The following is a 12,087-nucleotide window of genomic DNA, read 5'->3' as shown; positions in this document are numbered from 1 at the left end:
AAGGCCCTTTCACTGAGGTAATTTGAGTGTATCTTCCAAAAAGCTCAATAAATACGTTGCTTGATCTATAGATCAAAGTCAACTTAGAGAAAGGACCCTAGGGATTTTCCCTAGAGTGCAAGTAAAGCCATGGATGTGTGAAGCAGTGCAGTATTTGAAGAAACTGTGAAAGGTTTGGTGTTCCTGGGCCATAAAATGTGAGTCAGGGAGAAGTGAGAGATGAAGCTGGGGAGGTCAGCAGGGGCAAGCTCTTTAAGACAAAGTAGGAAATGTGAAGGAGCTTGCAAAACATCTTATGGCTGAGGGAGTCATTTAAGAATTTCTAAGAAGGGAAATGATATGATTAGATTTTCTTTAGGCAGAGAAAAAAGGTTGTTCTGTGGAAGATCGTTTGAAGGTGACAAGGCTAACTAACGGGAGACAGGTGGGGGAAGTATTAAGTGGATGAGCTTCTGATTACCAGGGCTTTAAAGGAAGCGGCAGTAGGAATGGAGAGGAGGATATGGTATTCAACAGAATTTTAATTAGGTCAGAAATACTTGGTTAATGTAGAGAATGAAGGGGTCAGTCAAGGGTGGTTCCTAAATTTCTAGTTTGGGTGTCTCCAGGGATTGGGGTGATACCAATGTAGAAAGAGAATACAGGAGGAAGAGATGGATTTGAGAGAAGATGGTACACACTATTTTGGACTTGCTGTTTATGATGTCTACAGGACATCCAGGTAGGGTTGTTTAAGAGGTAGTTATATGTATAATATGAAACCAGGGGAGAAGTCAGTGCTGGGGACAGAGAACACATCCCTTTTATGAGGTAGTTGGAGTCACAAGGATGGAAGAGGTTATGGAAGGGCAGGGGAGGAATAGCATTCAGAAGGTGAAGAAACACCATGGAAAGGGTAGGCAGAGGAAGGGGAGCCCACATCAAAAGGAGAGAAGGGATAGTCAGAGTGGAATGAAGAAAGTCAGGAGAGGATGGTGGAATTGCTGTCAAGAGAGGATAGAGTTCCATTAAGAAGGAAGTAATGATCAACATAATTTGCTGTGGCAATGAAATACAGAAAGAAGACTACTGAAATGAGGGAAGTTCTGGTGGGAAGGAGGGTTTAGAAGACATTGCAATGGAGCCCTGACCAGAAATGAATGGATACTGCTGTTTTGACAAGTTCAGCTGGAAATACGGTGGGGAGGGGAGAGAGGCTGGGCCGTAGCTGAGGGAGATATGGTGATGAGAGAGATATAGAATTGAGGTAGATTTTCTTTTTCAAATAATGGGAGTTTATAGGCAAAAGAGGAGAGAGAGGAGCTTAATTCGAGATATAAGTGAGCGTTTCACTCATTAAATGAGGTCTCAAAGAAGAGAGATGAGTCTTAAAGGTAAAGTCATCTCATTCTCTGAGACTGAGGTAAAGTGTCAATGTGTGTGGCCACTGACACACTTGGCTGTGGTGGCCATAGTGGCGTGGAAAGCCAGAGGGTGAGCTCATGCCTGTGGATTCCATTTTCCCAATGAGGAGGGAGGCAATGTGGACTGCTGTGAGTGAGAGGTACAGGGCTGAGCCTCTAGGGAGACTGGAGAAGGTCTGGAATTCGCAGTTACATTCAGGGGGAAGAGAAGGAGCTGATTATAAGGTGATAAAATGCTTATCAGAGCCTGAAGGCAGAGAAATTCAGAGACCGTGAATACGTGTAGTGATGCCCTTCTGCAAGGTTATAGGAGCTTTTCTCAGGCAGTGCTCAGCTGCCTATAATTAAGTTTATATCTTAAAACTGCATTCAAGTTTTTCATGTGTGGTCATTCGAATATGCATGGTCCTCTTTGGGTTCATTCTGAATGCATCGAAATGAGAATCAGGAGGGCTTCATACTGAGATGGTGGCATTTGGTCTGGACACTGTGGAGTGATCCTTAACCCTATCTCCTATTTGGTTTGGTTTTCCAACTTAAGCCACATTCTCTTGGAACGAGAGCACATATATTTGTTTTTTTTACATAAAGCAAATTCACATTTGGGGGGAGATATGTTAAAGAATCTACTGTCACTTCTTGGGCACCTTGGATCATCCAAGAACCAAAATCATGGCTGTGGCTGTCTCTGCTTCCTTCCTGACAGAAAATGTATTCAAGCATTAGCTCAGGCACAAATGCCTGAAACAAGTGGATTTACAGTGTTTAACACTTGGGCCCCACTGATCTGCTGGCTGCGTCATCCTCATTATCTGTGCTAACTCCTAAAGACTTGAGAAGCAGTTTTGTATAAAATAAAGGCTTATCTGAAGCTTTGCTCCCAGTTCCAACTGAATGCCAAATTTCTTTTGAGTATGAAAATGCTGGCAGAAATCTTTTCTTGTCAACATGTATCGCTTTTATTCTCTTTTTGCTCTTCCGACTTCTGGCTGGACACGTGAAGAAACGTGAAAACAGCTGTGGAAGAGTTGTGTAGGAGGCAGTAATGGCTCTTTTAACAGCAGGGAATAGAAAGATCTCAAAAGTGAAGCCTATTGTCAGGAGACTTGCGCCCGCCCTGGCCGACTTCCAAGTGAGAGTTAGTTTGGATTAGACTTGGGTTGGGTAACATTTAATTTCTGAAGTGGAGATTTAAATCAAATTGTTAACCTCTCAAAGTTTAACCACCCACAGGTGATGATGGCACTTTAAAAAAATTACATAAAGATGCCCGATTCTTGGTAATAATTATAACGATACCGCATGTGTTCTTCTCAAATTTTCTGTCCTTGAGCCTTTGCCTTAAAACACTACTCACATTTTTCGTGTGTGGCTGTTTGGAAATAGAGTTCTTTTTTTGGTGTTATTGTGGAATGAAGTAATTACCTACTTAACTTTTGGATGTTCAGTTAGTTTGATTCGAAAACATTCGCCAAATAATTTCCCTGTAGATTTCAATTAGCGGAAGACTTATCTGCATTAGCCTTGCAGATGGGGTGGCCAAACTATATTGATTATCAGACTGTGAGGAATTATCTACAGCACAAAGGCCAAACCAAAACAGATAAGTGGCTCGTCATACACACATTTATGAGCCGATGGAATGACAGTCCTCATTTGAAAGCAAACAGTATAAATTTGGCCCATACCACAGTGGGTGTGAAAATTGCAAGGTAAAATAAAACAGATGAGACCATTTAAGTTTGAAATGGAAGAACAGATCACTGGCAACAGCTATTTACTTTCACAGTCACTAAAATAGGGTGTTTTGTTGTGAAAACTATCAATACAGGGTGATGGATACCCTGCTTAAAGTGCCAATATGATGCCATTCTGAACTGCAAAACGATTTCATTACAAGTGTATGGGGAACCTTTAAACATGACATTACGATGCGACTATAATGTAAGATAACAATGGAAAAACAATTTCAGAGTAAGTGTAAGGAGACTATAACCATGCAGTTAGAAGGCCACTGGAATGTGAGATTATAATAGCTCAACATTAAAATGGTGAAAAGGATATGGTCAATTGCTTTTTTTCTTAAACTGGGAATAACCTAGACAACATTTATACTCATGAATAGTATAGTCGTGGGACTATATTTTAGGGAGGAGGAAAACCTGTCACCACTACAACCAGTTCTCATCCCATTCAAAAGTGTATCCCCATCTTATTTCCCTTTCTTGAAGTTAAGACAGTTTTTTCTGACCTTATCATTCTCCTTCAACCATACCACCTTGAGGCTCTGTTGCAAGTTCATAAACATTTTCTTTCTTACTCACATGTAGCCCTATGACTTGGCCTATTAGCCACCTATGGAGTATGATTTGTGTTCACCTAGGCTGGTTTTCTATTGTACACCTTGCCTCTCTGGCCTCTGGTTATCACTGGACCTGAGTGGAAATCTTACCATCAGAGATGCATTCCCTCGGGTCTAAAAGGAATTTTCATTTTCAAGAGCATCTAATGAATGAAAGTTGAAGAAACACTTAATGAATTTCTAAAATTTAAGAACCTGTTTGAGGGGGGTTAACTTGAATAATCTGAGAAGCACAGACTCTGTCATCCGATAGACATGAGTTCATGTCCCAGCTATTACACTGAGTTGTGTGTGAACCTGAAGACTTTTCCTAGGTCTTGATTTCCTCATCTGTAAAATGGAGCTAACAACAGCATTTAATTCCTAGAGTAACTATAGAGTGAAATATACACTTTGTGTGAAACATTTTGCATGGTACCTGGCCAATAAGAGGGATTCTGGAAATACTCTTTCCATGTAGATATAGAGAAAGATAAAAGAATGGTTTGGGATCTTGGAGAGTGAAGCCAAGGAGAGAGACTGGGACTTAGTGACAGTGTAAGGGAGAGTATTTCCCCCTGATTTCATTTACAATTTCTCTTTGAGCCCCTCTAGTTCAGTTCTGATGGAACAGTCTCTTAGTCTTGATTATCTAAGGCATGCTGGAGTTTTTATATCTTTTCCTGCTATTCTGCACCTTTAGGTTGTAGTTTTTATCCATAATTATAACTCACTTAGTACTGCTTTCTCTAGGATAGTGGAAAATTCTGTCCCTGAGAGATAACTGTGGCCACTGACTATGCTGTGTGTCACTGGGCCTCTTTCCTTTAAGCTTCTGGTTGGCCTGGTGCTACCTTAAATAAAGTTAACTTGTCTTGGATCACAGCCTGGAGTTGCCATTTATTAACTGCTATTATACAAAAGTATGTAACCAGAAATTTTGGTATGCCCTGGAACCAGTTTTAAATCTGTTCATCAATATCATACTTAAAGGACCGATTCACTAATAAGATCAAACATGATTTGATGAGCATAGAATAAAACCTTTTTTCCTCAGAGTTTTTTTTCTGTTAAGAGTCTTAATTTTAACTGTGGTATTATTTTTGTCTAAAGCCCTCATGACATTAACAAAACATTCTCATGAAAGAGTTACTTGGCTCTAAAAATATATTCTTGGATTACTCAGGTTTAATGGCTTCATTTAGTGTACCCTTGGCTTATTTCCTTAAAGGTACTGCTATAGGGATGAGCCGTCAAAGGAAACAACACACTAATCTTGAACTCCTTGAGAGCAGGGCCCATAATACACATACAGTTATGGTCCTAGACCTTAGCAGTGCCAGACATTGAAGGTGATTGGGAAATGAGTTTCGGATAAATTTTATGAAGACTGTAAACCAAACCAGATTATTCAAAGCAGTATAATCTGGGGTGATCTGGAATGCAGTGCAACTGCTTTGTACTCAGCCCTTAATGAACACCAACTATGTGAAAGAAAGAAATGAAGGTTAGCATTAAGGACATAACATGGAAGTGAGATTGGACAAGAACCTTATTTCTTATGTGTCTAATGTGTGTAAGACCTTCACATGCTTCATTGCTTCATTGTTCATTCAATCTTTATTTTATTTTTTTTTTTAATTTTTTTTAACGTTTATTTATTTTTGAGACAGAGAGACAGAGCATGAACGGGGGAGGGGCAGAGAGAGAGGGAGACACAGAACCGGAAGCAGGCTCCAGGCTCTGAGCCATCAGCCCAGAGCCCGACGCGGGGCTCGAACTCACGGACCACGAGATCGTGACCTGAGCTGAAGTTGGACGCTTAACCGACTGAGCCACCCAGGCGCCCCTATTCAATCTTTAAAACAACCCTTAGATATAGGTATTGCTATCCGTAATGCTAAGAGAGGCTGTGAGACTTGTCTGAAGTCACATACACGTAAGTGCTAAGTTTTGAACATACCTGTTTGGTTACAAATCCTTTGCTATTTCTGCTCTGTCGTGTTGCTGCTCCTGTGTGAATTTAATTACAGTCTAACAGAAGAGAAGAGACAAGAACATAAAAGACTGATGGCAAAGTAGTCTGTGATAAATATCATTTGAGCAGAATGAAACACACCAAAGGGTCTGAATGAGGAAAAGATCACTTCTGCCTGAGGTTCAGTCCTCATCATGCCTTTTTTTCTCTTTTTTCTTCCATCTGCTTTATTGGGGATGCTGTTTTCCCCAACTGGTATGCCCTCTTTTTCTACAAGCAATGGTCAACACAGACTTTACAACCTGCTTAAATCAATAATTGTTGCATACTAAAAAAACACTAGTCCTTAGGCCACTTGCTGTATTCCAGATCTCTTCTCCTTTTCTCCCAGCCTGGATGATCCTTTTTCTCTTTCCAGTGAGAGTTGAAGGTATACTTACTCTTTCGGGTCCAAATCAAATTCACTTTCTGGAAACTCTTCCCCCATCACAGTTAGTACTACCTTCTCTCTTTTTCTGCCAGCACATTGGTCATATATCTCTTTGGTACTTGTTACCTACTGTCTAGCAACGTGGAGTATCCTGATGGCAGATCAAGCTGTGTTTTCCTTTGGGATTTGGACATCTCTGAGCATATCTGCCATACTAGCAAAGTGGACTTGTTGGTAGTCCACTCACCTGAGGGATGGAGAAGTCTCTTTGGGTGGCAGGGATAAGGTTGGGAAAACAGATAATCAGAAACACATACTTTGTCCAAAACATATCACCTTTGTGGTAGGAGGATGGGTTTCCTTGATGATTCCAGACTTCCTTGTGCTCCCATCCAGTTGTGCCTGAGTCAGAAGGTGGTGGGACATGGAAGAGGCTGTAACTAAAACATCTGAGACTGTTTTCATACAAACTATCTGTGAGATGTTTGGGACAAGAAAGTAGCCTCGCTAGAAAGTGACACACAGAGTAACACTATGTGCATATGGTACTAATCTTTGGGCATTATACAGCAAGTGCATCAGAACTGTGGAGACCACAGTGCAGCTTGAGTTCATCACGGGCTTTAGCAGAGAATATTTGTCCGTGAAGTCTGTAGATTTCACTACAGACTGTTAAGCTGTATGGCAAGAGGACCACAATTCCATGTGCACGTGCTATTTTGTTGATGGGCAAACTGGTATGTCTCCCAAATGGATGCAGTACTTCCCTTCAAATATATGTAGAAACTATTTCAATGGATGAATACAAGTTTATTGAAAGAATTGCTACATTCATAGCAACTTGTGTCAGTATATATTTTTTCACCTAACATATAAAATATACCTATTTTTGAATAGATGTAAGTGAATATGAAGCTTTTCAGTGTTAGAAAGACATTTCCATACTCACCAATGCTGTGAATGGTGAGGGGTGGAGTTAGTGACACCTGGTGGTGGCAGTTCCTACTAGATGACTTGACTCCATGAAGACTGGTCCTGGCCCTTCTTTACTATTAAACACATAGACATTGGTGCATGGCATTTAGTAAGTCAATACTGACTGAATGAATAAGGGAATGAATGAGTAAAGTTGGGATGACAAATGTCTACCTTTCTACTACTGAATTCTGACATGTTACATAGAACTCCAGGTTTAGGTTCCCTGAAAATAAGAAAAAATAAAAAGAAAGAAGCTTTCAGTTTTCAGTCAGTTGGTACATAAATATTATGCTAATTAATGTGATGCAGTCATGTGATCTAGTCATACGGATCAGCCCACGTATGATCTTATTCCCATCCAAGGATTCAGTTGAGATGGGAATAATAATTTAATGTAGTGCACCTCATTTGTGACTGTCACAATAAAACCTTGACGTATGTTAGTTGTAAGAAAAAGATCCATGTCATTTGAATTTTCCTTCACTAATTTTAAAATATGATTTATAAAGGCTTTTGACTAAAAATGGAAATACTCTTTATTGAATTCTTCAAAGGGAATAAAACATGTACTCAGGATAATTTTAATTAAAATATTTTCTATGAAGTGGTGTCAGATTTGGCTGTGACATGAGCCAGGTCTCCTAATCAGCTTTCATACATGGGCCAGAGATTTTACTCCAAACTCTATGAGTAAAACCAGTACAGGCAATTCCTAAGTTTCTCTTTTCCCTCACCTCTGGGACTGTCAACTCTTAGAAAATCTGAGTAGGTCCTAATTTATAAACTTTCAATTTATGCTCATGCTATTGAAACATCATGGGAGAGATAATAAGAGGAAGCAGAATCATGAAAATCAGAGAATCCCAAATGGTTCAAGTGGAAAGGAAGTTTAGAGATTATCATAGTCCATCCTGTCCACCTTACAGATATAGTCCTAAATACTAAGTGACTGGTACAAGGTCACATATCCAGTTAGTTCGAGTTAGATCATCAAGATTTTTCTTGCCTCAAAACCTCTACTTGGCAGTGGTCTTCATTAAAAAAAAAAAAAAAACAACCCCCCCACAATGTATCCAGGTTTTAGCTCCAATGTCACCTCTTCTAATGTTCGATAAACCTAATGACTCCCTATAAACATATTTTCCATTTGCCCTTCTAGAGCATCTTTGCACCTGCTCCAGTGAGTTGACCTTTAAGGACAATATCAGTAGGTTCCATTGCCCCCTGACTTCTGGGTTGGGTTTGGCCAATGGGAGACTTGGCACGGTGTTGGTAGGCAGGAGGAACTTGAGGTCAGTGCATTTATTATCATGGTGGCCTGGCAATATGACTATAAGCCATTGGTGGCTGTGTTCACTACTAAAAGCCACAGTTCCTATTGGGAGACCCTCCTTCAGTTATAGCTTTCTCTCTGGGTTCTGGTAACTGCTCCTTTCTTTTGTCCATTCAGGCCTAGCCTTAGTATTGGCTCCCACTTTTTATTAGTCCCAAGGTACTTCACTGTTCCTTATTGGCTTATCTTATACTCCCCACACCATTTAAACAGTACCTTTATTAAACTCTCTTCAGTTTCCCCATTGAGTATAAAATTGATTTCCTGCTTGAGCCCTGATTACTATACCCCTCCTCTGTTGGCTTATTTTTTCCCCTCATAGCACAAATGACAAGCTACCTTCAACTTATTGTTTGTTTGTTTAATTTCTTTATAATCTGGCCTTCTTGATCAGAATGTGTTTCCATGGCTCGGCACAGTGTCTGACACATAGAAGGTACTTGATAAATGTTTGTTGAATGAATAGATCCAGGTGTACAAAACTTCTAGCTCAAATTCTTTCTCTCTCTTTTCTTTCTTTCTTTCTTTCTTTCTTTCTTTCTTTCTTTCTTTCTTTCAATGTTTATTTAATTTTGAGAGAGACAGAGAGACAGAGTGTGATTGTGGGAGGGAGAGAAAGAGAGGGAGATACAGAATCTGAAACAGGCTCCAGGCTCCCAGCTGTCAGCAAAGAGCCTGACATGGGGCTCCAACCCATGAACCGTAAGATCATGGCCTGAGCTGAAGTTGAATGCTTACTGACTGAACCACTCAGGTGCCCCTCAAAAATCTTTCTACACATTATAATGAGAATAACCCTATAGAACTTTTAGGCATGAATCTACTTAAAGGGGAATTTTAATTCATTTCAGCTACAACAGAAATTAAGTAGGCTTTTGTGGCTGGTGACTACTATTTAATATATAGCTTCTATAGTAAAGTGTACTTTAGATCAATACATTATTTTCCATTATATTGTAATTTCATCAAAGCAGGGACCAGGTAGATCTTGCCCATGGTTTATGCCCAAAGCTTTGGACGCTGCCTGGTACAGTGGTAAATTGTACTTGGTGCAAAATACCAAGCTGAACACTGGTGACCTGGAGATACATGAAGTGTAGTGCTACCCTGAGGGACCCATAGTCTTACTGAAGAGACTAACATATGAACAAAATCACAGGTGATGTAATGAGAAAGTGTTTCAGGGTCACAGAGAGAGGAAAAAGGCCAGTGAACTCTTGGCAGATGATCTGGTGGAGGGGGAAGGGGGCTTTCTATGATTTTTCCTTTTCTGAAACTACTTATTCGGTAGCATTAATTCAAAACTACAGGTTCTAAAGTGATATTTTGCAACCCAATCCAATCAGGAGCTGGATATTTCATATAAATATGAAGATTTCCTGCTTCTTGCTGCTGGTTTTATATTTTCTTCTTTTATCCTTTTATTTTCTTCAGAGAAAAAGTGAAAGAAGTAAAGATCATCTTTGAATATGGATTTTCTGAGTGTTGGCCATGTTCAAAAGATGATAAAATCTTGTTTTTCAAGAGTACTCTTTTAGAGCATCGGGAAACTTATCTGACATTGACTGTAGGGGAAAAAATGAACAACAACAAAAAAAAGGAAATAAAGAAAAACTTATTATATTCCCCACCAGAGGGAGACAATTTTTTTCCTTTTGCGTTTCAAAACCTAAATTCTGATTAACACAGATTTGAAGAGTACAATACAAGGTTTACTAGGGCTGATTAATACCCGGGGGAAAAAACAAACTTACAATCTAATTTGTTTACTTTTGTCTTTTAATATCAAATTATTTTCGAGATTTAAGTTCTGTTCTGCAAGCACAGTAAATGCTACTTAAGATGCATGGAACTTTAAGAGCTACTTGTTATTTCAATGTCGACTTTATCTCTAATTATATTAGTATGGATTCAGATAGGACACTGATAATATAACAACATGGAATAATTTAGCATAATTATTTTCTGTATTAAGACGTTTAGAAATCAACCCTAAACTAATAGAGACAGGGGCATGGTGGCGGTGGAGGAGGACGAACTGGTAGCAATGTCTCTTTCTGTTGGCAAGACTATAGGTGACGTAATAAGCTGAAGTCGACTCGTCCGTTTTCAATATGCTGCGACTCTTTCAAACTTTTTCAAAAGAAATTGACTCACAGTAGTTGCTAATTTAGGAGAAACAATACATGAGCAGCCGCTGCTATCTATGGCATATCTGTGCTTAGGATAATTAAACATTTTATCGAAAATGTAGAAAATCGTGCAAAACCTACTGTACTCTTAAAAGGTCCAATTTCATGCCCAATTTAATAGAGAGAGTGTGAGGTCTACATGTCCAGTGTAATTACTTGGACATTTCATTCTTCTCTGTGGTTCTTTTTGGAAACCAGTTCAGATCTGACCTTGTGTAAGTGTTTTTTAAATGGCTCTGAAACATTTTACAAATCCAATTAGTGCACAGTCAGATCTTCTCAGCTCACCTCATTTGACACAGAGTACTGCCAAAGTAGCCTTACTGCTTATTGTGATCCTTATTTATTTCCTTTCTTTGTCGTTTTTTAGAAATGTGCAGCTAGACTATGGAATAGTTCTCAGAAGCTCACATTTAAATGTGGGATGATATGGTGGCGTTAGGTAAAATATTTGTCTGGGTAGGAACATGAGTTTCTCATCATAATTCAGTGAAGGTAAATGGATGCTTTGGAAAAGCACAGAGTGTCACTTAAGTTTCGCTTGCCTCAGGTATCATTTAATCAGCAAGCACAGTTAATAATTCTGCTTTTCTATTTGTCAAGATCTCAATATTTTTTCAATATGAGGTCTGCTCCAGTGTACTTTACATGACACTTTATAATTAGTGGTACTTGAGAATTTGGCAGTTTTAAAAATTCATACAACATTCTTAGTTACAATTTATAAATGATTTTAAAGTATAATTAACATTCATCTTTACAAGTTATATGCAAACAAATATGCAAATTCAGAAATAAATATGCAAACATATAAAATGTTTTTGAATTAAGTAGTCCTTAACATTTTTAATGAAATCAATATTTTATTCATATTTTGCACACAATTTTGAGTACTTACTGATTTGAGGGGGTCTACGGCATATAGGCTTTTGCATATTGCAACCTTTAACTACCAGCAACAGGAGGAAATGAGAATGAATTCATTTTTGTGGTTAAAATACGAAAGGACGATTTAGCAGACAAACCTAATAGGTGCTGTTGACTGGATTACTGATGCAACTAAAATGGTCTTTCTGCTCCTTGAACTCGTAACCTTACAAGGAACCTCTCCTTTTTCAGATGACACAAAACCTGTTGGGATCTCAAGAAGATAAAGTTGAGGACATCAACAAAGTGCCCATTTAACTTCTTGGGTTGGTGGTTAATAGAGGCTAATAAACTGACTTGTTCTCTATGGATTTTTGATGTATTAAAGCCTGAAAGGAGAAGAATGCAAGGGGCAGTATGAGATGAACAAAGGATTATTGGAAAATGCACTTTCAATGGAGAAGTCACTAAATAAGAGTAGAGATTCAGTAAGTTGCTTATGATTTTAAAGAAAATCTATTCAAAACGTTAACCGACTCAAAATTTTAGTTTGCTCATTCAACAA

At 38.9% G+C, this 12,087-nt stretch overlaps 1 long non-coding RNA gene across 1 annotated transcript in view; it reads left to right on the top strand.

Moving 5' to 3' along the window:
- The window catches only part of LOC122227751, a 64,245-nt gene extending 52,376 nt beyond the window's left edge, over nt 1-11,869 (top strand). The window contains exon 3 of the long non-coding RNA XR_006206211.1: nt 11,775-11,869. This is a non-coding gene — a long non-coding RNA (uncharacterized LOC122227751). The remainder of the gene's footprint in view (nt 1-11,774) is intronic.
- Nucleotides 11,870-12,087: the final 218 nt, after the last annotated feature.

Source organism: Panthera leo, chromosome C1 (genome assembly GCF_018350215.1).
Source record: "Panthera leo isolate Ple1 chromosome C1, P.leo_Ple1_pat1.1, whole genome shotgun sequence".
Lineage (NCBI taxonomy): Eukaryota > Metazoa > Chordata > Mammalia > Carnivora > Felidae > Panthera > Panthera leo.
The sequence above is the reverse complement of the archived record's forward strand: the minus strand, read 5'-3'. Positions and strand labels throughout refer to the sequence as shown.